The sequence below is a fragment of the Protopterus annectens genome, chromosome 2.part1, assembly GCF_019279795.1.
Source record: "Protopterus annectens isolate FY-2018-M chromosome 2.part1, PAN1.0, whole genome shotgun sequence".
NCBI lineage: Eukaryota > Metazoa > Chordata > Ceratodontiformes > Protopteridae > Protopterus > Protopterus annectens.
In genome coordinates, this window is record NC_056729.1 from 345,584,626 (window position 1) to 345,612,577 (window position 27,952).

Below are 27,952 nucleotides of genomic sequence, written 5' to 3' on the forward strand. Positions count from 1 at the left end.
ATCTACTGCGCCCAAGTTCTTCACAAAATGCCTGGCACCAGTAATTGCATACTGCAGACAAAGGAATTCAAATGTACCCATACCTGGATGACTGCCTCATCCAATCAGAAAGCAAGGACATTATTTTACAACATCTGGCTTTTGTAAAACACCTAAGTTGCCTAGGGTACACAGTAAATGAAAAGAAATCAAAACTAGTGCCCTCACAAAATGTCATTCCTGGGTGCCAGCTTGAATAAAATGGCCCAGGTGGCTTATCTGACACCAGACAAACTACAACTAACTCAATACTTCAAAGCAATGGCAACAAAGACCCAACTCCCTGCAAGAAAAATTCTGCATGCCTTGGGCTTCATGGCATCTTGCATACTACTAATACCATTTGCAAAACTGCATATGAGGAAATTACAATGGTACCTAAAAAGCGTATGGACTCAACACAGCCACAGCTTGGAAACAATGATACCTCTCATTCCCTGCCTTCAACAGGAGTTTATATGGTGGTCACAGGCATGCCACCTCAACAAGGGTCAGCCTTTCACCTTACCCCCAGCCAGGCAAACTATGACAACAGTTGCATCGGACTATGCCTGGGGGGGCACACATGGCAGGATGGTGCATTCAAGGCATATGGACTGCAGATCAAAGGAATCTGCACATCATTCAAAAAGAAATGCTAACTGTACAGAATGCACTGACAGCCTTCAAGGACCTCTTACATCCAGGACAGCTTACAATAAGGACAGACAACACCACAGTAATGTGGTACATAAACAAGGGGGTACACACTCCTACCCTCTATGCAGGCAAGCAATGACATTGTGGAACACAGCACTGGCTTACCAAGTTCAATTACAAGCTCAATTCCTGCCAGGAAAAAAGAACACATTGGCAGACTACCTAAGCAGAAACATCACGGATCCCCTCTAGTGGAAACTGGATCCACAAGTATTTGCAGTGATAACTCAAAAATGGGGGCACCCAGACATAGACCTGTTTGCCAGCCCCCAAAACTATCCGCTAACAAAATTTTGTACAAGGACATTTCACCATCAAGTTTGGAAAGTGGACGCACTCTCATTCAGTTGGAAAATGCTGACAGTATATGCCTTCCCTCCATTGCCCCTTCTCACAAAGGTGCTGCTGAAAGTCAGGATGGAGAGACCCCGAATGATGCTCATTGCCCCAGACTTACCACACCAGCACTGGTACCCACTATTAAGGAATATGGCCCAGGGCCCACTATGGATTTTACCACAAATTACTCATCTGCTCACACAGCAAGACAGATTCTACACAGCCAGCTCAAAACCTTAAATTTGGCTGCATGGCAGATCACCTAAGCAACCAGCCAGCTCCTCTTTCACAAGCTGTTATGGATGTTATTCTGGAAGCCAGGAGGCCCAGCACCAGGAAAGCGTACTCAGACAAATGGAAAAGGTTTTACACCTGGAACCAAGCTAAATGCTAAAATACCCTTCAGCCGGACATACCTCAGATTCTACAATATTTAACCGAGATGTTACACAAAGGGCTTTCTTTTTCATCTATTAAAATCCACGCCTCAGCTATTTCAGCTCACTACAACATGGATCCTCCCTTATTTTCACATCCACTTCTAAGGCAGTTTCTCATAGGGGCCAAAAACATTAGGCCTCTCTGGAGAGCACCAACACCAACTTGGGACCTCAATTTTGTTCTGGAAAAACTTACGCTACCTCCTTTTGAACCAGCTTTCTCAGCTGATTTAAAGTTTATATCATGGAAGACTGCCCTGCTGCTAGCAATTACTTCAGCCAGAAGTCTCAGAGCTTCAGGGACTAATGGCAGTAGAGCCTTTCCTCATTTTTCATCAAGACCGAGTTTCTCTACGAACTAACCCCTCCTTTATGCCTAAGGTGGTATCCAGTGTGGCTCTAAATCAAACCATCCATTTACCCACTTTCTTTCCAAATCCACAGAACAAAGGAGAGACTCCTGCATTCCTTGGACATTCACAGACAGCAACGTTACTACTCTGATAAAGCTACGGTTTTCAGAAAATCTGACTAGCTTTTTGTATCCTATGCTACAGCATCACAAGGAAAGGCTATCTCAAAACGGACCATTTCCAAATGGGATAGGACATTGCATACATTTTTGCTACACCCACCATGGAAAACCAGTTCCTGCTAGCATAAGGCCCCACTCTACCAGGGCAGCAGCTACATTTACAGCCTTCCTCAGGGGGGTGCCAACCAAGGGTATTCTGGAAGCTGCAACTTGGAGATCAGTACACACCTTCAAACACTATCACTTACCACTTTACTCTAAGACTAGAGCTGGCTTCGCCACTGCAGTTTTGCAGGGCCTTCTAGCCTCCTCTAACCCTGTTTGACTCCACCTCCTATCCTTAGCTTTGGGATTCTACCCAAGTGTGATGACTGCAGCAGGGTAACACGAGCATAGTACAGTTTTGTACCTACCATAAATGTAGATGTTCGAGTGTATACCCTGCTACAGTCCAGGTTACCCTCCCTCTATCCCCTCTGACCTAACTAAAACCTTTCAAAACCTTAAAAATCTGATACAACCTTTGGTGTATTTGCTTATAGCTGAAGGGATGTTTTGTTTGTGCTAAACTTTTATTATTGGTACTATCTACTGACCACCTTTTGGGGGGGGGGCACCTGACATCTGGGGCAAGAAAAACTGAAGAAAATGGCATTGGATGCCTCTTGTATACCCCTGGCGCACTGATGTCAGGGAAGAAGCGACAGCAAACGACGCTGGACCAAGGCTTTGGAATTCGGGCCGACTGCGGGACCGCTTGACAGGATAACCCAAGTATGATGACTGCAGCAGGGTATACACTCTAACATCTACATTTATGGTAGGTACAAAACTACTTTCTAGTTATGGAAGACTATGGAGGGAAATGCAATGGTGTGTAGAATTAGTAGCGAATTTGGCGATTTTGTTGTAGCAACTTTCTAGTTTTGAGGAGATGGAAGCTGTGTGAGGTTGGTTAGAAGAGGAGCACCATACAGTAGAGAAGGTAGAAGGAAGGTGGAGGCGAGGGTTTGTCTTGTAGCTAATGATAGAAAGTGAGCATTTCTATAAAGCATACCGAGCTTCTGATGTTTTTTTTTTTTTTTTTATGTTTAGTTGAATTGGAGTATTAAATTTCAGGTGTTCATCAATGGTAGCACCAAGTAGTTTGGCACAAGTAACTTCTATTGAGGAGTGGGTGAGGCTGGTGATCTTGAAAGAGTGCTTATCAAGTGGGGGAGGGCTTTTGAGGGGGAGAAAAGAATGATATGGGATTTATTGGCTTTAAGGGATATGGTTTTGAAGCATCCAATTTTCTGTAGTTGTGAAGGCCAATTGGGTCTTGGCCTGGAGCTCGGGAAGGCTAGGGGCTGAGCAGACTAAAGTGGAGTCATCTGCATATTGCACTATTTTGAGTGTTTGGAATTGCAGAGTGGAAATCAAGACATTAAAGAGCATTGGTCCGATAATAGAACCCTGGGGAACTTCGGTAGGGATAGGAAGGAAGGTAGAGTTACCAGTTTGCCATTTCACAGCTTGGGATCTATTGGAGAGCACTTTTAAACCAAGAAAGGGAATCTAGGGAGAGATTGAGGTTAGAAAGGTGATTGAGAAGGTGCGTTTTGGGTATAGTGTCAAATGCCTTGGAAAGGTCGAGAAGGACGGTGGAGACAATATCTCCAGAGTCATAGGCAAGGTTGACAATGTCTAAGAAAGGGAGGAGAGCAGTTATAGTACTGTGGCCAGAATGGAAAGTGTGTTGAATAGGGGTGAAGAGTTGGTTATTGAGGAGGTGAGGCATGAGTTGCAGGTGGATACATTTTTCAAGGACTTTTGAAATTGGGGAAAGAATGGCTATTGGGCGGAAATTAGAAATGCTATTTTTGCCTCCTTTATGAAGGGGCAGGATGTAGGCAGTTCGCCATAGTTTGGGGAACATAAGATTCCTGGATGGATCTATTGATGAGAATGCTGATGGGTATGGTGATACCATCTGCAGCGAGCTTGAGAAAGAGTGAGGGGATATTGTCGGGGGCATTAGAGCATGAATTGAGTTTGGAAGTAAGTTTTTTGATACAGGAGGTTGAGACAGGTTTTAGATAAAAAGTGGGAGGGGGTTTAGGAGAGCAGGAATGATGAGATGAGGGGGGGTTTAGGAGAGCAGGAATGGTGAGATGAGGGGGAAGTGGACTTAGGGGTGGATTTGGTGAAGGTTTTAGTAAGTTCAGCTATAGAGTTGGTAAAGGAGTTAAAAAGGATTGTTATTTGTGTTGGTCTTATTGTTGTTGGGACAGGGATTGGATTTAGTACCAGGGTGTAAAAGAGAGTTGATGGAATTCCATAAATTTTTAGGATTTTTTGTGAGGGTGGACTGTGGTTTGGTGTAGTACGATTGTTTATCTTTTGAGATAATTTTTTTGGTTAGGTTGCAGAGTTGCTTAAATTGAAGGAGTGTAGCTGGGTGTTTATTTTTGTGGTAGAGGTTCCATGTTTTCTCCCTTTGTAGCTTGAGAGTTGTATTTTATTTGTTTTGTTCGAGGTGGGGCTTGGGAGTTTAGGATTCCAAGGAAGGTAGTATTGAAGACTTCTAAGGCTTAATCTAGAGGAACAGTTTTTAGGATATCCCAATGTGTTAGTTTAAGGATTTCAGGAAATATAGAAGGGTTGAAGTTAGTGAGGTTACGAGTGTGGGCATATTGGTGTTGGTGAGGGAGATGTTGGACAGCTTGGTGAATAAAGGCTGGGAGATGATCACTTATTGAGTGAGGTAGTATACCAGAGTCAGAGATCTTATTAGGGTGGCTGACTAAGATTGAGTCCAGGATGGACCTTGGGGGGGGGGGGGGGTTGTTTTTATTAGGTTTGGTAATGTTCATTAGTTAGAGTGGGAGTATTGTTATTAATTTTATTCCAGTCGACGTTGACATCACCTAGAGTATAAGTCTCAAGTTTGATGATGTTTGAAGCCCATACTAGAATATTCTCTAGGGTGGAAGTGTTGTCACCAGGGGCAATATAGATGGCTATAATACAGATACTTTTAAAGTTGTTCATTTTGAGGATTCCTATGATTAGTTCAGCATTTTTAAACCGAGGGATGGGATTCTGGTGAGGGCAGAGATTCAGCAGGCAATTGTAGTTTAAGGCTACTCCATCTCATTTTTTGTTTTGGCAGTCGAATCTAAGAGCTTGAAAGCCAGGTGGTATAATCTCAGTAATGTGTGGTTTTAGCCACGTTTCTGTGACTGCTACTATGTCAGGTACAGTGTGATTTAGCCAAGCATGGAAGTTTATTTTGTTATTTATATTCTGGGTGTTAATGGTAATGAACTTAAGGTATTTGTGGCTGTTTCTAATAGAGGAGGTAGTGGGAGAGAGATTTACTGGTTGTGGGCCCAGGGTTGGGGTGGATGTCACCTGCTAGAGCAAGCCAAGAAGAGGGAGAGAGGAGGAGAAACTTTGGATTGTGACATGAAGTTAGAGGGAGGTACAGTTTTGATTTGGTAGCAGGAGGTTTTAAAGAAATTAAGAGTATTAATTTAAAGTAATGAAATGGGTTTGGTTGAAGTAGGGAGGGGGATATTAAGTAAAACTGGAGTGTCAAAGGGTGGGGAAGGGAGAGAGTGAAGGTGGAGGGGAGGGAGAATGAGGGGATAGTTTGGTAGAGGAATAGGCAGTTGCATTATAGAAAGCTATTAGGAGAATACATGTTAGAGGAGGTGAGTTGAAATGGAAGAGTCATGGTTAGAGTACGATAGATTTTAGAGGAGGATGTAGAGTAAATGGGAGAGAGTTTGGAGATGAAAGGAAGAGGAGTGTATCTGAGAGTGCAGTCAGGTAAGGGATAGAGAAAGGGAGGGGTAACCAATTGAATTGCAACTAGGAGGGGGAGGGGCAGAGAAATGGGATTGGCTGAGGGGAGTGGGGAGGAGATTCAAGTGACTATAAAGGTAAATGTAGTGGGGGTGGGAGGGAATTGGGGGTAGGGTAGGGGAGCGGAGTGGGTAGAGCCACTGAAGGAGAGAGCCCAAGGAAAAACTATCAGTGGAGAGCTGAATTGGTAAGGTAAGTTTGGGGATGGGTAGAAAATAAAGGCCTAGGTAGTAGGGATAGTAGGCAGGGAAAAACATCTACATTTATGGTAAGTGTACACAACTGTACTTTCTATAAATACCTTCGCCAAGCATTACCACTTGCCAATTTTTTCTAAATCCAGAGCTGGTTTTGCCACTGCGGTCTTGCAGGGCCTTGTAGCTGGTCCTAATGCTGTCTAATTGCCTCTTCCCTTCCTTAGCTTTGGGAATTTACCCAAATGTAGTGACTGCAACAGTGAAACATGAAGAACATAGTACAGTTGTGTACACTTACCATAAATGTAGATGTTCGGGTGTATTCACTGTTGCAGTTCTGGTTACCCTCCCTCCAGCCCCCTGACTTCTATTGACTATACGTCTGTTCTTGCTAAAGCTTTCTGGTGTATTTGCTTTTTTGTTGGAGGTCTGTATATATATATATGTATATATATATATATATATATATATATATATATATATATATATATATATATATATATATATATATATATATATATATATATATATATATATATATATATATATATAGCTATATATGTATATATATATAGCTATATATGTATATGTATATAGCTATATATGTATATGTATATATATATATATATAGATATATATATATATATATATATATATGTATATATATATATATATATATATATATATGTGTATATATATATATATATATATATATATATATATATATATATATATATATATATATATATATATATATATATATGTGTATATATATGTATATATATATATATATATATATATATATATATATATGTGTATGTGTATGTATATATATGTGTATACATATATATATATATATATATATATGTATATGTATATATATGTCTATGTATATTTATATCTGTCTATATCTATGTATATCTATATCCAACTGTATGCATCTCTCTCTCTTTCTCTATATATATATATATATATATATATATATATATATATATATATATATAATATATATATATATATATATATATATATATATATATATATAAATGTGTGTATGTATATGTGTGATTGTGTGTATATATATATGTGTGTGTGTGTGTATATATATAATCAAATTGCTTCCCATTATGGGGGCACCTGACATCTGGGGCAAGAAAAGCTGATGTAATGGCATTGGCTGCATGCTTTATACCCCTAACAGACAGCAGCCGACACAGGACCCAGTACTTTGATAATCAGACCGACTGAGGGCTACTGCAAGCAGATAACCCAAATGTAATGACTGCAACAGTGAATACACTCTAGCATCTACTTTTGTGGCAAGTGTACACAACTGTACTTTGTACGAGCAACTGTGCAATTGTATTGACACTGCAGTACCTGATAGAACCAAAGCAAAGATGTTCAAGGAAAAACAAACCTGCCTGGTGGACAACTGCTGTTGGGGTATACAGTAGGAGAAAGAAATTGCTGTCTAAGAGTAGAAAGTAATGGTCTCAAAATTGGAAACACTCCCTCCTCAACTTAAACAAGCAAGTAAGACTCCTAGTGAAGTCCTCCAAAGCTTACTACGAATCCAGATTAGCTTCCCTAACTATGGATAACCACAAGATTTTGTTTATTTACATCTGTAACCGCAAAGGTAAGGCCCAGATTTGCACTGAACTTGTAGTTAATGGTACTACATATACAGAACCTGTGGATATAACAAACCTGCTGGCTGACAGGTTCAGTGAAAACTTCACTTCCCTGTCCCTGCCACTTATACCCCAAAGCATCCCTAACACCTGTCTCCCACTTAATATCTCCAAGGTGCAGGTCTTAAAATGCCCTCTCCATGGCCATAAAGTGAGCTTCTATGGGACCAGACCACGTCTTTGGCTGTGTTCTACATTGGTTTTAACAGGAATTAAAATCACCATTGGGTACACTGGCTTCATCCCAGCAGAATGAAGTAAGGCAACTGTTATCCCTTTGCAAAAAGTGGGTGCATCCACGGACCTCAGGAACTGTAGAGCCATTAGCCTGACCAGCCTTATCTGCATTGCCGTGAAACGAATTATCATGGACCTTATTAACAAAGATATAGGAAATCTCCAAAAGCTCAACCCCGCTCAGTTTGGCTTTGTCAAGGGGAGATCAAGCCTGTTTAACATAGAAAACCCTAGACGAGGACAATTCTGTGCTTATGGAATACTTGGACTTAGCTAAGGGCTTTGACACAATCCTCTCACTCAGGCGTCATTGATAAACTCACCCAACTGGGTATCAACCCATATGTTGTCAGGTAAGTTGCAAACTGCTCACTGATGGAACTCGTGGTCAAAATAGGGAACTCCTCCCCCAGCAGAACCGTAACCAGTGGTGTTCCACAGGGATCGGTTCTGGGACTCCTACTTTTTGGTATCTACTTCTCTGAAGTACAGGCTAAAACTTAAGGCCTCTGGCTGACAGTTGATGACTCCAAACTGGGAGCAATCATTTAAGCCCCTAATGATGTCAGCATCCTGTAAGAAGGTGTTATGCAGACTGGTGCCAAAGTGATGGTCTTAATGCATTTTTTTGCATTGTTTATTATCCTCTTCAAGGGTGATGTTCCTGCAAGCTACCACATCAATAGCAATACCCTAAGCACACAGTCAGTGGTGAGAAATCTGGGCACACTGGTTGACAGCCTCATCTTCGATCACCATGTCTCCACAGTGGAAAGAATGTCATTTTATGTTGCCTCCAGAAAGAGGTTATAACCCTCCAGTACTCGTGCCTCATCAGGCCAATAATGCAGTACAGCGCTCCCTTTGGTATGTTCATTTCCAAACACCTGCAGCATTTGTATATACCACAAATGTTCCTTACAAAGAAAATTAAGGGTCTTCAAGATCTGTATTAATGAGGACAGACTGAAATCATTGTCACTTTACTCTGTTATACAGACTGCTCATAGGTGACCTGTACCTTGCATATAGAGCAATCTCTGACTTTGGTTTAATGGATATGCTGCATATTCGCAAGTCAAATGGCACACAGGTCACTTGCTCAGAGGACCTTAACCTGGTATGTGACCTCAACAGAACTTGCTGGAGAGACAGATTTGCCTCACAGAGGTTGCCCCACCTTTGGAACATGCTTCCTCTTCATGTTAAACTAAGACCCTCGGTCTTGAGCGTAATTTGGATGATCGGATGGGTAACTGGAAATTCACCCCAGGGGCTTCCACCTGTGTCCCTCTTGGACAGGGGCACTAGGTGCAGATTTTAGTGTCTGCTTGAGCCAAACTCCCTTGGGAACATGGGTTGAACTTGATTAGGCCTGTAAGGGCCCTGGGTCTGTTAGCCTAGTAACTTCCTCTGAGAATGAAGGGAGCTAATAAGAAATAAAGGAGGCATCTGATAGAAAAATCGGGTACCTAGATCTCTTAAGATTGGAGGAATCCAAGCCCTTTTAAGAGTCTCTAGCATTACAGACTTTTGAAACCAGGTTCTCTGAAGCTTTGCTACAGCCAGGCTCCTAGCAACCTGTGCCGAATAAAGTGAATGGATTTTGTGCTACCCTGCAGTTAAGATAGTAGTCAATGTAAACTTTGTCATTCAGAAATCACACAAGTGCAAAAACGTAAAATTCCATGTTTCCAGACTGTGTGCAGACTACTGTTTTCACAGACATAGTTACACATATAACACGTAGCTGTTAATCATGGAAATGCAAGTAGACAGACTAATACTGCGCATAATTAGAAACTCATTTTAACACTTTTCTCAGTGAACACTTGCACGGGTACTTGGTTAAGACATTGCATTGATCCTCCCTTTTTACGGTCATTCCTAATAGTTATGGAATTGACTGTATAAGAGAAATTTCACAGAAGTATGCCTGTTTCTCTGCCAGACGTATTGAGAATCTTTGTGAGCTCTTAGAACTGGTTTTGGAGAACAAGAAGTTATGTACTCACCATAACGTTCGATGTATGTAGTCCATCTCGCCTTACATTCTTACCCGTAGGTTCGGAGCTGAACCTCTGCTCCGACACGGCCATACTCTAGCTCAAAGGCTTCAATTGGCTCGTGGCTAAGAGGTATCCCATGGTGCAATAGGTCTATTCCCCGGATCTTGTTTGCTGCAAGTTCACACACCTACTGAGAACAACCCCCCCCCAGCAGAAAGGACCATCTCCAGGTCCTCCAGGAGGGGGAAGGAGGGGGAGGGTTAGTAAGACTAAGGCGAGATGGACTACATACATCGAACGTTATGGTGAGTACGTAACTTCTTGATGTTATGTAGTCCAATCTCGCCTTCATTCTTACCCGTGGGACAGCGTCCCTTGCACCTTGATCGTGGGTGGCTCAGTGAAAAGTACTCTAGCACCGTGGAACCAAAGGAAGATTTGCCTCTAGAGACCAGATCTAATTTGTAGTGACTAATAAAGTTATCAGGCGAAGCCCATGTTGCTGCAGCACAAATATCATCCATAGACATCCTAGCCTGAAACACAGTTGAGGTAGCCACAGAATGTGTAGAATGAGCCTTCACGTTAAAGGGTAATTCTTTGCATTGGAAGCATAAATAAATGAGATGCAATTGGAGATCCAACAAGACAATGTTATCTTAGAAACCGGAACCCAAGTCTGGTGTCTGAAAACAAGACAAACATTTGATCTGATTTCCTGAAATCTTTTGTCCTCTGTAAATAGTAAAGCAATTGTCTGTGAACATCCAGCTGATGAAACTTAAATTCTGCCTAGTTGGGAGAATTCAGGAAAAAACACTGGCAACTCAATGGATTAGTTGATATTGACAACAGAGGCAACCTTTGGAACAAAGGAAGGATTGGTTCTTAATGAGACCCTATCTTTGTGGAACACCAAATAAGGTGGCCTAATTGATAATGCTTGGAGTTCAGAGACCCGCCTAGCTGAAGTTATGGCTACCAAGAATACTGTCTTCCATGACAAGAATTTAAAGTCACACGTAGCTGCGGGCACAAAGGGAGTTGAGGTGAGCTTCTGTAGTACAAAATTGAGATTCCATGGTGTCACTGGATCAAAGACTGGAGGTCGAAGTAACAATATCCCCCTCGTAAAAGCCCTTCAAAGCCTATGAGCCATAAGGTTGGGCTGATTAACAACGTGAAAGGTAGAAATTGCTGCCAATTGCACTTTAATGGTTGCCACAGCTGAACCCTGACTAAACAGTTGAGAAAGAAGTTCCAGTATTGCTGAACTAGGTGCTGTATAAGGATCAATGTCTCTCACTGGCCCAAATAGAAAATCTCTTCCATTTACTGGAGTAAGTCTTCCTGGTAGAAGGCTTGTGGGAAGATGATAGAATATGGACCACTTCAGGGGAAAAATGAAGCCTGACTAAGGACAGAACTGGAGCAGCCAAGCTGTCAACCTGAGGGTCTGGATGGAGGGATGGAACTGTCCTGACGTATGAGTCAGCAGATCTGGACCTGGGTCCAGAATCCAGGGTTTGTCCATTAGATAGGGTTGAAGGAGGGGAAACCAAATCTGAGAAGGCAAGTGTGTGGCAATGAGGATCAATTTGCTCCCCAAAGACTGTGCTTTCTGAATGACCTTTGATATCAGAGGTAACGGTGGAAAGGCGTATTGAAGACTGGAGGGCCAATCGTGAGCCAGAGCGTCCCTGCATGTCTCCCCCTCTGGGGGGATAAGGGTGAAGTAGCTGCTGCATTTGGCATTGAGGGAGCTGGCAAATAGATCGCAGCAAGGCTTACCCAATCTGTGGAATATCTCTTCCGCAACATAATCGTTCAGGGACCACTCGTGAGGCATTAGGATAGCTCTGCTCAGCCTGTCTGCAATCACGTTGGACTTCCCCGGTATATGCATTGCAACTAGAAATCGTTGGGAAGGCATTGCTCACTGCCAAACTCGAAGTGCCTCTCTGCTAAGGGTGTATGATTTTGGTTCCTCCCTATTTGTTCAGGTACCACACTACCGACATGTCTGAGTGGATTGCAATTGTCCCTAGAGGGAGAGAGCTCTGAAGTGCTTGCAATGCTAATAGCACTGCTCTCATCTCCAAAACATTGATATGCAAATGGGTCTCGTGATCCTGCCACGTGCCTTGGACAGTCCTGCCAAGATAATGTCCCCCCAACCAATCTGGGAGGCTTCCATGGTCACCGTGGCAACTGGAGAAGATTTGACACAGGGCTTGCCCACATTGAGATTGATGGCCTGAAGCCACCAGCCTAGATCCCGCTTGCACGTGTCTGTAATCGGAATAAAATGGGAGAGTGGGACAGTGGGAGATGCTGCAGTGACCATAGGGCGAAAAGCTGCCACTGAAGAACCCTTGTGTAGTCTGGCAAGGGGAACTAGCATGATCGTGGCAGCCATGGTCCCTAATAACTTGAACACTTTTACCCTGACCTTCCTCAGTGGTAGTAAGTTGTAGACCTGCTGTTGTAGAGCCTGAATTCTCTCCTCTGGTAAGAAGGCCCTCATGAGCACCAAATCTAGTTCGGTGCCGATAAGTGACACGCTACAAGGGCAACAAGGCAGATTTTTTTCCAATTTAGATTAATTCCTAACCGTTAGTACAGTGTAATTGTGGCGTCCTTGGTCTGTAACAGTAGATGCCTGGTGGTGGCAGAAAGGAGCCAGTCCAGGTACGGAAACACTTGGAATCCCTGACGTCTCAAGTGAGCCATTACCATTGCCATCCATTTGGTGAACACCCTGGGGGCTGTGGTGAGACCAAAGGGCGGAGCGCGAAACTGAAAATGACTGGCTCCCAGCCAGAAACATAAATGATTGCTCGATGCTCTGTCCATCTTGATATGGTAGTAAGCATCTTTGAGGTCGATGGAGCACATCCACACATCTTTCCCTAACAGAGGGAGTGTTGACTGCAAGGTGACCATGCAGAACTTGGACATTTGTACATGAAAGTTCAATCGGCTGAGATCCAAGATGGGTCTCAGATCCCCTGTTCTTTTCGGCACCAAAAAGAATCTGGAGTAAGTCCCTAATCCTACTTGGTCTGCTGGATGGCTCCCTTTGAACGCAACTTTCTTATTTCTAACGTTGCGGAATCCCTGTGACTGGGTGGAATGTCTGGGATTCTCTTGGATGGCGGGGGAGGAGAAGGAAATATGAAAACCTCTGGAAATTATCTTTAATACCCACTCATCTTGGGTGACTTCTTGCGAGGCTACTGGGTATAAAGAAATGCGACCCTTGACCGTCTCGAGACACATAGTCGGGCCCCCCTTCAGGAGTGTTGGTAGGGAGAACCATGAAAGGAATCACGGTCCCTCTGGTTACGTGGGCCTTCTCCAGGGTGGCATCTACCTGAATTTCCACCCCCTCCCCTGCTTCCGGAGGGGGAATCCCTTTGTGCACCCTGAAAAAACCTCTGCGACTTCCTGAACCACATCTTCCCACCCTTCTGGCCCTTGGGGTAAGGTCTAGAAGGCATGGAAAAACAGACTCCCACGGCAGACAGGGTTTTTCCTTCCTGCTCGCACCTAGTGAGAGTGTCCTTCATCTTGGTTCCGAACAACGATGAACCATCAAATTGGGCATTGGTGAACGTAGACTTGAAGGCCTCCGCGAAATTGCACAGGGGCATCCAGGAGTGTCTCCTAAGAGAGACTCCGGAACCTGCAGCCCTACTCGCTCAGTCGGCTGCATATGAGATCAGCCTCATGGAGGAGTTGGTAAAGGAATTTAAGGTAGACATCTGTGCATTGACCTTCTGTGCCAAGGCATCAGAAATGCTAACCTGTAGAGAATCTCCTAGCTCTTTTAGGAGATCTCTCTGGAGCCTCGTAAAATGCGTTAAGTAGTTCAGCAACCACAGTGTAAAGGCCGCTGAAGTAAAAACACGCTTCCCATACCTGTCCATAGCCATAGACTCCCTGTTAGGCGGATGGACAGTAGACAAAGTTTCAGCAAGTTCCTTCTTGGTGGCCGCTGCCACCACCATGGCGTCTACTGGGACACCTTTAGATAGATGCTCCTTGTCAGAAGGGGCGGGCAAAAACTTATTGGGTCTCCTTGGGCGGTTCCACAGTGTCAGGAGTTTCCCACACCTTTCGACAGACAAGGTCGAATAGCTCATCAAAGGGGGGGGGAACCCAAGAAGCAGGGGGTTGAGACCCGAAAGCCTTCAGGAACACAGACTCCTCATCAGAAGGGGGTTTCGAGGGCCAGCCTCGCCTCTGCTTCAAGATCTCCAGGATATCTGAAAAAGAGATGTTCAGATGATGACTTGGGGGACACCTCTGACTCCTCGAGGTCTGTGTCCGATGTGAGACTCATCCGGGGAGTCAAGGTGTTTCCTCTTACACAAACTTTCTGGCGGGCTCCTCAGGCAGAAACTCTGGGGGGGACGTCTGATAGTTGGGGACCACTCATGAAGGTGTCCTGAGGCTTAGGGTCTCCGCTGCCCAAGGATAGAGGGTGAACCGAAACTTGACACCGGTGCTGTAGGAGGCAGAGTATTGGTGCCGTAGGAAGCAGCTGACCACCTGGCCAGCACGCTCTTCATAACCTCGAAGGCTGATCCCACCCCCCACCCCCCCGCTCCGAAGGCCGACTAACTGTAGGGGAAACAGTAGTAGCCCTCGGCGCTGAGGAGATGAGATCTGAAGCAGATGTCTGGTCCAAGCTCACTCAAGCTGAAGCACTGAGAGGAAGGCTCTGAACCGATCGATCCGATCCCCTCCCCCTCTGGTCCGACCGGGGAACCGTGGAACCTAGACACCCGTGGATGGAGCCGATGGGGTCGGATTATTAATCGGAACTGAGAGGCCAGGTGAGGCTACTGGAACCGACCTAATGGCACCCGACGGAACCGACAACTCTGGCTCCGAAGGCCGAGAAAGGCTCTGAGGAGGAGGAACAAAGGATGAAGAGGCCATAGGCTCTGGAGCCAATTGGGTTGGAGCCGAAATCAATTTGGCCAACACCGATGACTGAAGCAGTTTCTTCACCACCCTATCAATGTCCTCATCGGAAAGGGTCCTGGAAGATAAAGTAGGAAATTTGGATCTTCCTACTGAAGAGGACTTGTGTGAAGGAGAATCTGGTCGAAAAACTGGAGACCGGCTCCCAACCAAAATATCCGTGACCGGCTCCGAAAGGCTGGGAGCAGATATGGACTTAGTCAAGAGACTACCTTCTTTTTGTCACCGATGGCAGTGGAACCAAAGAAGAAGCTGTTCTAGCCACTTTCTCTGGCAGCTCCAAAGAAACAGACTGAGCCGGAGAGTGCTTCTTGGAAATGTTTGTCCTTTTTAGCTGGAGAGGGTAATGCACTGGAAGACATAGCCAAGTCTTCCTCGGAGTGTTTAAGCAGTCCCTTCAAAATGAGTTTGTTCCTCTCCTGTAGCACACGGGGACTAAAGGAATGACAAAACAAGCAGGACTCTTGGAGGTGAATAAGCCCCCAAGCAGTACACGCCCATCAGTTAGACATTTTATTGCTGCAGTCAACACACTTTTTAAAGGCCGAAGGCTTGTGTTCCTTAGGATCCTTGGACATACTGAAAGGAACAAATTAATACGTACAAGCACTAGACCCAACTAACAAGAAACAGAGCCTCTAACTCAAAACGGCCAAGAAACTGGCAGTTAAACAACAGTGAGGACTAGGTCCTCTAACTTAAACGGGCCTAGCCCAGGGAAACAAAGGCAGGAAAGCACGACTAGCCAGACACAACACTAAACCATGACAGAATGGAGCACCAAACCAAAAAACACACAGAAAACAATGGGGAGGACTAGGTCCTCTAACTTAAACGGGCCTAGCCCATGGGGAAAAGAAACGAAAGGGATACCCAAACAGCCAGAGAAACAAATACAGGCAGTAAAATACCACTATCACACACATAGAGCTATGAAAGTTGCTTTTTTAGACAAGTCAAAAGTTTATAAAAATTTTATAAACAATATACTTTGCCACGGCCAAAAGAGAGACCACGTCTAAGCTTCACGAGCAGCAAACGAGATCTGGGGAATAGACTTGTTACACCATGGGATACCTCTTAGCCACGAGTCAGTTGAAGACGTTGAGCTTGAGTATGGTAGAGTCGGAGCCGAGGTTCGGCTCCGAACCCACGGGTAAGAATGAAGGCGAGACTGGACTACATAACATCAATGTTTTTACCATAAATTCCTCTACAGAAATCCTATATCAGATCCAGAGGTGATTACTCTGGGACCTAAGGGAGTTAAGGCTATCTCTGCAAAGAATCCATGGCCCTAGACAGACTGGGTAAAAAAGTATATACCTGTACAATTTTAACTATAAGGGCTCTCAGCTGTCAGTTCCATGTGTTAAAATATCAATAGCACACTTTGGAACTTTTGAAACAGAACATTTCTGCTTTACCAGATTTTGCCAATAGTGAAGAGGTAACAGAACTACTGCACTCTTCATCTCAGTGGCAAATTACTCCTTGCACTCTGGATTTGACACCCTAGAAGCTTCTAGCAGGGCAGCAGTGACAGGATCTTTTATCAGAAAACATGCATGGTTGAAGGAACAACCTCTCCCTGATCATGTCAAAGCTAAAATCATGGATTCACCTCTTGACAAGATTGCTTGTTCGGACAGAAAACTGAAGAGGTACTTAAAAAGATGGAAAACAAAGCAAAAATCGATGCAGACTGTTAAAGATTTCCTTCAAGTACAACTTCCTAGGTTCAGCAGAAATTTTCCCTCTAAACATTGGTCCTTTCCTGCACCAAACAGGCAGGAACAAGGCAAAACCCATAGGGACAGACCCACCAGGGCTCAAACTCAGGGCCAGCAAACAGTGCCCCCCCCCCCCCAAAAACACTAGGACAGGGCGTTCAAAAACAACCCCGTATGCTAAAAACTCTCAATGACTACCTTTTCCCATCTCTGCCTGCCTCCACCACACCGAAAGCTAGGAGAAAGGCTCTTTGCAAAGAAAATTGGAACTTTATAACAAGATCAATGGGTCTTAAAAATCATTGCTCAGGGGTACAAATTCAATTTCCGAGAACTACCACATCCAAGAGGGTACCCAGGCCTACCTCCAAACCAGTGGGCAGAAGCACTAAAACAAGTGCAAAACCTAATAACCGTAGGACTAGTAGAACCTGCGTCTCCAGAACAAGTTTCAAAAGGATTCTATTCCAGACTATTCCTTTGCGTCCCATCCTGGTAATCCCAAATTTCTAAATGCGTACCTTACAACAGCTTCTACCAGTGCTGCCAAACAAAGCTTGGATTGTCACCTTATGCTTACCTGCATATCCCAGTAAGGGAATCATGCAGGAAATTGCTGCTCTTAAGAGCAGGATCATTAGACTTTCAATTCTCTGCTTTGCCATTTGGCTTATCTACTGCTCCCTGGGTATTCACCAAATGTCTAACTCCTGCCATTGCCTTTTGCAGGCAAAACAGTGTACAGCTTTACCCTTACTTTGACGACCGTCTCATCAAGGCAGACTGCAAGGAACTGCTCCTGCAGCACCTCCTGTTTGCAAAAACCCTGCTCACCTCTCTGGGGTTCACTATCAATGTAAGGAAATCAAAACAGACACTTACCAGAAAAATCATTTCTGGGAGCCTTACTGGACACAGAACAGCAAATGGCCTTTCTGTCCCCAGAAAAAAAGTTTCCTACCAAAAAACGTCACTGCTCTGGCCTCCCAAACCTAGCTTTCTGCCAGGATATTCCTGCAAGCTCTAGGGAACATGGCCTCATGCATCCTCCTGGTACCTCTGGCCAGACTGCACATGAGGAAATTTCAGTGGTACCTAAAGAACCTATGGTGTCAACACACTCCACCTCTGGACACTTCCCTGCCTGTGATCCCTTGCATAAGTTCAGAGTTCCTTTGGTGGGCCCAGGCCTGTGCTCTGAACAAGGGACTTGCATTCACCCTCCGCCATCGGACCAGACCATAACTACAGATGATACGGACATAGCCTGGGGTGCCTACCTAGAAAGCAGATGCGCCCATGGTCTCTGGGACGCTCAAATTCTACCCTTGCATATCAACCAAAAGGAAATTATAGCAGTACAAAACTCTCTGGCATCCTTCAAACCCTACCTCAAACCAGGGGTTCTGCTCATAAAAACAGACAACACCACAGTCATGTGGTACATCATCAAACAGGGAGGGACTCTGTCATAACCCCCTGTGCAGACTAGCCATGAACATGTGGCTAGCAGCCTCATCCATGGGACTACATCTTCTAGCCCAATACCTACCGGGCATCAACAACACCCTAACAGACCACTTGAGCAGAAACCTGCTAGACCCACACTAATGGCAAGCTAGACCCACACTAATGGCAAATCCACAGACATTTTTCTGCAGGTTACCCACACAAGGCCCCCCCTCCAGGTGGACCTCTTTGCCTCATTTAAATCGCCAAGTACAGAAATTATGCACCAGGAAGTACCATCACCTGGCCTGGAAGGTCGATACCATGACCTTCCCTTGGAGTACCCTCTTTGTGTATGCATTCCCTCCTGTTCCTCTCATTCCAGAAGTAGTAAGAGAAGAGAGGAAAAAACAAAAGCAATACTCATTGCCCCAGACAGCATTGGTACCCACTGCTGCTCAGCCTTTCTCTCCAGCCCCCGTGGCAGCTACCTCTGATACCTCACCTGCTATCCCTGGGGTGGGGGTGGGGGTATGCTGCACCCAGACCTTCAGATACTCAAGCTCTAAGCATGGCTTATTCCACCATGACCAACAAATAATTGATGCTAAGCATGCAAGCCCTTGACATAATCTCAGAAGCCTAAAGGCCCAGCACCAGAAAATCTTACACTGGAAAATGGAAAAGATTCTGCTCCTGGAGCCAGTCCATGGGGGCAGACATTCATCTGCCCTCCATTCCTCTTATTCCAGATTATCTGGCTAAGCTCCTTAATAAGGGTCTCTCCTCCTCCATAAAGATCCATGCCTTTGCCTTCTCAGCACACTTTGATACAGAACAGCCACTGTTCTCCCACCCTCTTATCAAACAATTCCTTAGAGGATCCTGTAATATCATGCCTCCCAGAAAACAGCCCACCCCAGCCTGGGATCTGAACAAAGTTTTAGAAAAGCTTACTCTGCCCCCATTTGAGCCTGCAGCATCCTCAGAATTAAGTTCCTCTCTTGGAAGACTGCCTTTCTCCTGGCTATCGCTTCAGCCAGGAGAGTATCATCAAGCTTTAATGGCCATTGAGCCATTTATCGTCTTCCATGTAGATAGGGAATCCCTGAGAACCAACCCCTCCTTCATGCCAAAGGTGGTTTCGGATGTTACCCTCAACCAGGCCATCCACCTGCCCATCTTCTTACCTAACTCTCAGAACCAGGGGGAAAGGGTGCTGCATTCTTTGGATGTGCACAGGCAACTCAGATTTTATCTGGATTGTACAGACATTCAGGAAAACTGACCAGCTCTTGGTCAGCTTTAAAACGGGCGAAGGTGAAACCAATATCCAAAGAAACCATTTCCAAATGGATAGCAGTCTGCATCCAATTTTTCTACTTTTTGCATGGAAAACCACCCCCTAGGACCATTGGAACCCATTCCACTAGGGCAGTCTGTACTTCCACAGCATTCCTTAGAGGGGTACCCACCAAGAACATCCTGGAAGCAGCCACATGGACTTCTGTCCACACCTTCACCAAGCATTATCATCTGAATCTATTCTTAAAAGCTAGGGCTGATTTTGCCACTGCAGTTCTGCAGGGCATGCTCTGCCGATCTTAAGTTTATATCAACTTTCCATCCTTCTCAGCTTTGGGAATCTTCCCAGTGGTGATGACTGCAGCAGTGAGAAATAAAGAACATAGTACAGTTGTGTACACTTACCATAAATGTAGATGTTGGTGTTCTCACTGCTGCAGTCATGCTTTCTCTCACTCCTTCCCCCTGATATTTGCTGTCCTTAGAGAGAGACATATTTCTGTAGGGGTCTCTGACCCCAGGACTACTAATAACTGTTAAAACTAGGACTACTTTGGTTGGTTAAGGTGAGAAAAACTGAAGTAATGGCGTCGCCTGCTCTCCTTTATAGTTTAGATGACCGTCACCCAGCAAACAGTAGCAGCTGACGCCAAAACCTTGATTCTGGTATTCGGACCAACTGAGGGCTTACCACAGCATGGCTAACCCAATGGTGATGACTGCAGCAATGAGAACACTCAAACATCTACATTTATATTAAGTGTACACAACTGTACTTTTCACCTCAACTGTATACGCAGTTTCATCATAGTTACTAATGAGACCCACCACCGTTGTGTCATCAGCAAACTTGATGATGTGGTTTGTATTGTATCTGGCTGTACAGTTGTGTCTTAACAGGGTGAATAGCAAGGGGGACTCCTTGTAGTTGCAAGATGCCACATTTAAGTACTGATCTGAGACATCTCACATAGCAGACTTGCTCGCAGAAATTGAAGGTAGGTCTCTAAATCCATGGATCTTGAAACTTCTTCATAGGCCAGTACTAGGCTGTCTTTGTGAGCCATTTTAAGCATGGACAATTGGCCCACTTCTATAGCATTCCTAAACAGTTTGAAAAGTAATTATAAGTACAGTTACATTATCTGCCTTTAAAAAAATTGCAGCTTTTACCACTTGGGTTAGTTATCAGGTACCATGCCTGGGTCAGGGTCCATGCACTGCGAGAAGCTTAAGGGAAAGCTTTTGATTGCCTTCTTAGACAAGGAGTCTTTATTTGGGAAATGTTTCCTCAAAAAGAGTACTTCCTGCAAAGACACAAGATCATGGTGATCATGAAGCATCTCGTCACCCTTTATTCTTCAGTGTAGCATAAGTTGCATACCCGATAATGGCCCTTTCCGCAGATACCAACTCAAAGGCCAGCAAAGGAAAACCAGGAACTCATATAAGGCACATAGGCATGGATAGGCCAAGGGAAAGAATAACGTGGGGGCAGGCTGGATGTGGTTCAGTGACTGTACCCCCAAGATGTACCCAGAATTTTGAACTGTCAGAATCATACGTTAGTTTGTTCTGACTAATCGTGAAAGGATTTGCTTTAAGTAAATTTAGTATTTTTTTTATACACAGGTCACTACTCTTTGCTTACAGTGTGTGTGTGATTTTGATGCTGCTTCCATGGCTATGGCCACTGGTACTGTTTTGAGGAACTTTGCATTCTCAGAACCTACCAGACATTAAAATGAGATTTTGAATTCCTCTTTGGATACAGATTTAGATCTGATGATGTCCACTTCATTCCATTAACCTGTGGGATACAGTTCTGACTGGCTGACTTACTCCAGCTTGACATTCCAGACTTCATCTCCTCCTACCTACCCGTAATGCCAGTCTCCCACATAACCTTCAATCTCGTTTTCCGTGCTTGGTGTTAGCAAGTTCTGGCTTGAGCTTCTCCTTCTGTGTTTTTGGGTGAGTTTTTCCTTTTATTGTGCTTACTACCCATCTTTTCCCTTCTATTCTGTCTAGACTCTGGTGCTCTGTTAGGCTTTTTTGTTTTCTTTTTAATTTAAAAAAAAAGCTTTTCTTTTTCTTCTCTTTCTTGCTCTCTTTCTTCACATGTCTGATGAGAAGCCGTTCATTTTTAAAAAGTGCACTTCCCGTGGCCATCAGATAAGGGAATCAACCCACAGGAAGTGCGTGTACTGTTTGGGACCTCTCCACCTGGGTGCCCCCTGTGATATTTGCAGGTCTTTGCATCCCCGTGTTGTGACAGATAGGAGAAGCAAACTCATTTTAAAGGGGTTTCTTCCTCCTTCCTCCTCCATATCATGGGCTCAATCCCCGGTTAAGCCCAAAGATGCCCGAGAGCTGTGCTCAGACACAGCTCCACGTGGTCCTGTTGAGTCTTCCTGGCTACAGAGAACTGAAAAAAAGCGACTGCTTTCCTGATTAAGTATCCTGCTGATTTTTTATATTTGTTTTACCTTCTACTGCTTACCTAGAGCAAGCTTTAACTGTTTTCATAGTTATTTACTGCATTTTTTATTATCTGCACTTAAAAGTACATTTTAGTCGAAATTAGTCTAATTCAAGTCGAAAAGTGTTTGTTTGCTGTTTAATTGTTTGGCTGCCTACTAAAGTGTGCTAGCCTGTACTACTGACTTATTGCCTTTTCTGCATTTCTGTGTGTTTCTATTTAAAAGCAAAAAAAAACAAAAAATATTCCTTGTTTTCCTGCCTCTCCTAAACTAGTTAGACCAGTTTACAGGCCTTGCTGTATCCTGGGCTGTGTTGTAGTTCCTGTGTTGTCCATTGCCTTACTTGGATAGAAGGAAGTTTCTTAGCTCACCAGTGGGAGTGGGGAGCCTTGAATAGCCTACCTGTCCTTGAGGGAAGTGACCTCAGCACAAGAAGCTGTAGTAATTGGTCATTTTGGACCATTTTAGCTCTTTTGAAGTTCCCTGGTTAAAATCTGCCTCTGGCATTTTTTTGAAGCCATATTGCTCAGACACAGCTCCACGTGGTCCTGTTGAGTCTTCCTGGCTACAGAGAACTGAAAAAAGCGACTGCTTTCCTTATTAAGTATCCTGCTGTTTTTTATATTTGTTTTATCTTCTACTGCTTACCTAGAGCAAGCTTTAACTGTTTTCATAGTTATTTACTGCATTTTTTATTATCTGCACTTAAAAGTACATTTTAGTCGAAATTAGTCTAATTCAAGTCGAAAAGTGTTTGTTTGCTGTTTAATTTAATTGTTTGGCTGCCCACTAAAGTGTGCTAGCCTGTACTACTGACTTATTGCCTTTTCTGCGTTTAGCGCGGAGTTGCCACTAGAGCACCATCGGGCAGCGCCGGTTAAACAAGTTTAAACTATTTCTGGCTCCGTAAAGTCTGTTCATTTTTTTCCCTTAGAACTGCTCTACTTGTAATCTAAACAGTCTATTCTCTATCTGTAAAGCTCAGCACTTGTTCCTAAAGCATTTTTAGTCGGGTAAAGCACTTCTATATTATACAAAGTACTTCACTAGCTTAAAACCCCCTTGAGTACCCACTTCCGTATACGTCCTTTCTGACTCAGTTACACAGCAAACTTTTTCATTTCTTCTAGCATGTCAAAGGGTCAGTTGCTAGCATCCTCTCCTGCTCAGCTGGTGAATCTGGGAATATTGAGGCAATGTTACAATTGCCTCATGTACACAGACAACCCTCTCCTCCTCCCACAAAACACAAATACATGCGAGAGATGCAACTATATAGCCAAACTGGAGGCTGAGCTCTCTCAACTCAGGACTGGCAAAACCAGACAGGAGGAGAAGGTAACCACACACACCATAAACCCAGTCTCACATAGAACTGTCAACTACAAATCAAACACATAAACACACAAAGACATACTCAGAGGCACTGATCAAAAATCTACCAAAACAGCAGAGGCCTCCAAAGCAGACACCCAAACAACTGCCACCTCATGACATAACACAAGCAACACATAGATCACAAAGTCAATGTGCAAATCAGTCACAGCCCTTAAGGCCAAACACAATGCCAGACACACTTGTCATAGGTGACTCCATAGTCAGACACACTGATGTCCCACTCGCCAGACTGAACAAGGAGAGGGTCACAGTAAGCTGCCTGTTGGGCGCTAGAATCCGCCACATAACACAAGCACTCGGGTCACTCCACAGCAAGTACAAGTATGACTCAGTCATTGTCCATGCCAGTGTGAATGACCTGAGACGTACCTCCCTGGACTACATGAAAAGAGACATAAAGGAGCTCTCAGATTATGTAGCCCAGGTGGGTATGACCCTGACCCTGAGCAGTGTCCTACCTTCACCAAGAATGATGCCACAATACAGAGACAAAATGATCAGTTTTAATAATTGGCTTAATTTCTGGTGTCATTCTAAGGGGATCCAATGTCTGTCTGCCTGGAATGACATGCTTGACAAAGCCACGCTGCTTCGCAAGGGACGGCTTGCACCTGTCACCCCTGGGTTTCCGGATATTGGCAAAGGCTCTTGCCACCCCCATAGTGCCTTTTTTAGACAAGGCTCAAATTCTAAACCCACCGCCCTAGAAAACAATAATGGAAAAAAACTAAGGGTAATGCTGCTCAATGCCAGAAGTCTAAATCTCAAGATGCACGCCCTCGAAGCCCTCCTCAGTATGGAGAACATAGATGTCTGTGCTGTGACTGAAACCTGGTTCAAGGCTCCTGAGAGCACCCCGGCACTATCAGGTTTTACCTCATATCATGCGTTCCGGCCCCAAAACCCGGACCACAAAAGGAGGGGGTGTATCCATATTCATCAAGGATACCCACACCTCCAGGCTGGTGGCAACTCACGAAGCATCAGAGACCATTCAGGTGCAATTAACCATAGGCAAAACTGCTCTACAGTTTGTAGCATGTTACAGCCCACCCTCTCAAACTCAGGAACCCCACACAGCCTTCCTGAAGACACTGGAGAGTATAAATGTCTCTCCAAACACCATCATATTGGGTGACTTCAACTACCCAAACATAGACTGGGAACATTACTCAAGCCCCAATACCCTAGCCCAAAGGTTCCTGGAGTTCATAAACTCAAATGCTATGGAACAACTTGTCACCATTCCCACAAGAGGTGAAAATATACTAGACCTGATCATCACAAACATGGGGACAAAATGCTCCACACGAAGTATATCCCTCATTGGTGAGATCAGACCATAAACTAATCTCACTGGAGATCCACATCCCGCCTCCACCCCCAACAAAAAGACCACAGTGAAGAACTTCTCAAAAGCCAACTTCACACTTCTTAAGACTAGTGTGGTATCCTTCAAGGCCCCTGAGCCATTGGAAACCACAACCCACGCTGCTGAATCCCTTACAAATGCTTTCTACGAGTACCTCCAGGATTGCATGGATCAAGCAATCCCAAATAAAATCAAGACCCTTTCCACCAAAGGCAAGCGCCCGATCTGGTGGACCCCAGCCATAAACAAACTTTACAACAAGAGGAGAAAGCTACTACAAGATAGAGCAAAATCCCTAAAAGGGAAGACATCTCTGATCAGTACTAGTAAAAAAACTACGATCATTCATAAAATCATCCAAGGCCAACTTTGAGAGAAAAATCGCCAAGGACTCAAAAGACAATCATAAGGCCTTCTTTAGCTATGTTAGAAATCTGGGTGGAAACTCCCAGATATGCTCAGAATTAGTCCAAAATGATACAAAAATCACTGAACCCACAGACATTGCAAACACATACTGGCAGACAGGTTCAGTGAAAATTTCTCCCTCCCCCCCAAAAGGAGAAATATCTATCCCAGCAGAGTGTAGCCTCCCAATCATCTCAAATGCCTAGGTGAGAGCTGCTCTCTCTAAAGCTAAAAACACAGCATCAATGGGACCGGATGGTGTCCCCGGCTGTGTGCTACACGAACTCAATGAGGAACTAAACCCACACATAAGGCTGCTGTTTAATCTTAGCCTTACCACAGGATACATTACCCAAAGAGTGGCGACGGCAACTGTGGTCCCACTCCACAAAGGCGGTGCTTCTACGGACCCTGGTAATTACCGCCCCATAAGCTTAACAAGCCTGGTCTGCAAAGCTATGGAGAGGATCATAATGGAACTCGTAAATAAAGACATAGGGGACCTACAGACATTGGATCCTACCCAATTCGGCTTTGTCAAGGGCAGATCATGCCTCTTGAACTTGGTTGACTTTTTTGAAACAGTCACCAAGGCCATCGATGAGGGTAAGGCAGTTCACACAGCCTACCTTGACCTTGCAAAAGCTTTCGACACAATACCCCACTCTGGTATCATAGAAAAGCTCACCAGCTTAAATGTAAACCCATATATCACAAGATGGGTTGCAAACTGGCTCAAGGACAGAACCCACAGGGTTAGAGTTGCTGGTGCCATGTCAGACTCCAAGCCGGTCACAAGCGGTGTCCCACAGGGCTCAGTCCTGGGCCCCCTCTTGTTCGGCATCTACTTTTCAGAAGTGCAGGCAAACATAGGAGGATTGTGGCTGACAAAGTTTGCAGATGACTGCAAACTGGCCACCATAGTTGAAAATCCATCAGACACAGATATCCTTCAGAGAGGTCTCATAGAAACGGATAACTGGTGCCAGAGCCATGGCCTTGAGCTAAACGCCAAAAAATGTATAGTCATACCCTTTGGTAAAAACAAGGTAACCCCAAGTTACCACATAGGTGGCAATTCATTAAGCACAGAAGAGGTTATCAGGGACCTGGGGACCCAAGTTGATAGTAACCTTTCTTTTGACACTCACATTGCCAAAGTGGTTAGGAGGACCTTCTACATTGCCCACCTGATTATGAAGGGATTCACATCCAGATCAAGGGAGGTCATTGTTCCCCTGTACTCTTCACTTATCAGACCAATGATTGAGTACAATGCCCCATTCGGAATGTATCTTACCCGACACCTGCAGCAATTGGAAAGACCCCAAAAGTTCCTCACCAAAAGGATAAAGGGGCTCAAAAATATGCCATATGCTGCCCGACTGAAGAAACTCCAGCTCTATTCAGTCGCATACCGTCTGCTCAGAGGTGACCTGTGCCTGACATACAAGGCCATGTCCAACCCGGAATTAATGGACATGCTCCACTTCAAAAAATCCAAATCCACCAGAGCCACAAGAGCAAGAGATTTAAACCTCAACACGGATATAAATAGGACGTGCTGGAGGGACAGATTAATCACCCAGAGACTCCCTATGCTGTGGAACAGAATCCTGGTCCATGTGAGACAGAGCACCTCGCTGGCTGTGTTCAAGAGGAATCTTGACCAGTGGATAGGAGATCGTAGGTTTACCCCGGGGATCATCTCTGTATCACTGTTGGACAGAGGCACGGCAAACTAATGGGTATAGTATTCTTCAACCTAAGGGGTGGTGAAAGCCACACAACTCTGGCTAGGCTTATAAATGCCCTAGGGCAGATAGCCTAGTATGAACCTATGAGAGTCCAGGAGGCCATCTCCCATGCAGTCCCCTTTGGAACCTCTGCGGAAGAAATTCAGGTGTTTGGAACAGACCCGATCAGCTCAGAGGTCTCTTACCTCCACCTCTTCGCCCTCTTCCTCCTCTGTGGCTTCTGGCCCGAGTGGCATCCCCTCTGGGTTGGCTTCAGCCGTGTCGGTGCCAGGGTCTTCTTTGCTGGTGCCTACCAAGAGGTCTCCATCCCTTGCCCCATGGAGAAGCCCCCCTGACTCCCTTCATCGGCTTCATCTAGGTCTTCCCGAAGCTCGTCCTCTAGGGATGTCAGTAAGCTCATGAGGCAGTTCCTTGAGCCACAGTCCAGATGGGACTTGTGTCCTCCCCGTCTGCTTCCGGATCCACGAGGCTCTCCCCATTCGTCTCAGACATTCTCCCTGACTTAATTGGTTCTGGCTGCTTCGATTTTGAGCACGTTTCAGAGCCGTAATGTTGAGGTTGGATCCCGGGGGGGGGGTGTTGCTGACTTTGACTCTGAAGCTTTGGGAGCCGTCTCTTTTCTTCAGGCTTTGACCTTTGACAGCTCTGTGCTGACTCCCCGCTCAGCGCAGGAGACCTGTTCTCTCCAGGAGGTGTCTGCACCGGTGGCTTCGGCGAGACGGCTCTAGGTGGTTAGGAGTCTTTCTGCATTTGAGGTCGTGGAGAGAGTCCTCTCCATTCCTAGGGTACCCTCACATTTACTGCAATGGAACTCTCTCCACCCCCTCTGGAACTGTGCCTGCGACCTCTGAGCTACCACATGGACAGCTGGTCCCGGAAAGCCTCCTCACCGTTCACTCAATGGATCCCTAAGCTTCTTCTGACACCTCCCCTGAGCACACCCCCAAGGAGGTCCTTTGGAAGAGACCGTGTAAAAAGAGGCACTTGAATTTCCCTACGGAATCCCTC

The 27,952-nt window shown here is 44.9% G+C and overlaps 1 protein-coding gene across 1 annotated transcript in view; it reads left to right on the forward strand.

The window, feature by feature from the left end:
• DHX15 (DEAH-box helicase 15) overlaps positions 1-27,952 on the forward strand; it is a 1,215,680-nt gene that overhangs the window by 292,955 nt on the left and 894,773 nt on the right. The gene's annotated exons all lie outside the window — the stretch shown is intronic.